This window comes from Seriola lalandi, unplaced genomic scaffold (assembly GCF_002814215.2).
Source record: "Seriola lalandi dorsalis isolate HSWRI2012SDOR001 ecotype SW California unplaced genomic scaffold, Sedor1 jcf7180002040103, whole genome shotgun sequence".
In the NCBI taxonomy this organism is placed as follows: domain Eukaryota; kingdom Metazoa; phylum Chordata; class Actinopteri; order Carangiformes; family Carangidae; genus Seriola; species Seriola lalandi.
Window position 1 is genome coordinate 1 of NW_019510673.1, and position 1,837 is coordinate 1,837.

Sequence of the window (1,837 nt, forward strand, 5' to 3'; positions counted from 1 at the left end):
TCCTGCAGCAGGTGATTGCTGGCGAGGCAGATCAAAACATGTGGGACAAGTAAGTTTAATTGCCACTCGCAGCGGAATCAAAACAAACAAGCAATTAATTAATAATTACCTAATATAAATTCTGAATGTATTTATTTCATAATAAAGCCTGCTCTTAAGTTTCCTCTGAGATTGCTTTAAACCAAATGCCCTGTGTTTTTTCATAGACTTGAGAAGATGCTAGAAGCCCTTCTGTCACCCCTTGAGGGAACAGAGCTATGGTACAACATCTCAGCTGTTATCCCACTGATTGAAAAAAGCATAGAAAGTACAGTGAACAACATACAAGCACAGAATGGTAAGAACACTATGAAACAGCAAGGCTATTGACTTAAATTAGTGTTGCCAGGACAATGACTGTTCAGTGATCAAAAATTATCATTCATAGTAGAAGAGTAAGGTGGAACAAGACTCATATTGTATGTGCAGTACATGTCAAGTAAGAGACACAAATAGCACCAGTAGAGTTGGTTCGTTTTTTTTTTTTCACAAATAAATAGTTGCTGTTCCAAACTTATGTAAGTAATTCTTTCAGTAAAGCCATTCATGTTGGTCAAACTGTCTGTCTTTTCTTCCTCTCAGAGATGATACTAAGCCTTCAGATGCCAGTGGTGACCCTGATGAGAGAAATTGCAATGTCTGTGAACACCAGTCATTTCAACTTGTCTGAGGTCACGGAAAGAATGCAGCTTGCCATTGAACGCACCTTGCAGGCGGCTCAGCAGGTTAGACTGCCACTATTTTCTCAGGGATTGTACTTGCACATACCGTCACTGTGTTAAATTGTTGTCACAGTCAGTCGCCCGAGCTGTTTCTGGACATGTTTGCGTGTGTATGTGTTCGAGAGAGAGCGCCTACATTGTTACAGAACTCTTCATGCATTACAACAATTAACAAAACGTATCTTTCATCTTGGCGTCACAGCTAATTTACTGATAGTAGCTGTTTCAAGAGCACATGCAGTGTTGCTCCATGTAGGTGTAAACTCTATCTGTTCCACCTGCCTGCATAGGCATGTGCATGGTTATTTACCCTTCAAACAACTTTTGACATATGACATTCTCATACCAGGACATGAATCACATGTGGGAATGACTTGGCTTGTTAGGGTCATTGCTATGTACCTCTGTCAGTGGTAAGATTTAGTGATACTAATAGAATGCCATCTGATGTACAATATTGACGCATCACAGATCATTATTAGTTTGTATGTTGGCATGCAAAACAAACAAACAAACACAATAGAAAGGAGGTGCTTCTGATGTTTTGTCCACCCACAGATTCATGTTCGTGCAATAAAATGTCACACAAAAGATTGATTTACAAATTAATATAAAGTTAAATCATGCCCTCTGACACAGTGTCAAAAATATTAATTCAAATTAACACATTACATCTTCTAACAACTTTATTTAATTTGTTACAAAAAGTGAAGGGTAAAAACAACACATTCCTCCCTGTAAAATCACAACGTGTTGCAAAAGCTGACCAGCTGCTGGCTGTAGTTTATTTACTCTACAAATGGGCACGTTTGCTGAAATGTCTATACTATTCCATTAAATTTATCATTATTGCTCATTTAGTTTACTTCAGTCTTCTATGCTGTACAAAATGTGCTATTACATTCCCAGTTGCTCTCGTGTTCATTGTTTAACGATATTATCGGGCCTTAGAACATATTTTTCTGATGCGTCGATATCATTATCAGCCTACGAAAGCCAGTATCAGATGGGCTCTAATCCATGCCATTCGGAAAGTATACTTACTATTAAAGTGTTGTCTTGTGTATACTTTTGAG

At 38.1% G+C, this 1,837-nt stretch overlaps 1 long non-coding RNA gene across 1 annotated transcript; it reads left to right on the plus strand.

Annotated features, from left to right (window-relative positions):
• LOC147819834 (uncharacterized) lies at window positions 1-798 on the plus strand. The gene is made up of 3 exons (XR_015436249.1): window positions 1-49; window positions 207-337; window positions 622-798. It is a non-coding gene; the product is annotated as an uncharacterized LOC147819834 (long non-coding RNA).
• Window positions 799-1,837: the final 1,039 nt, after the last annotated feature.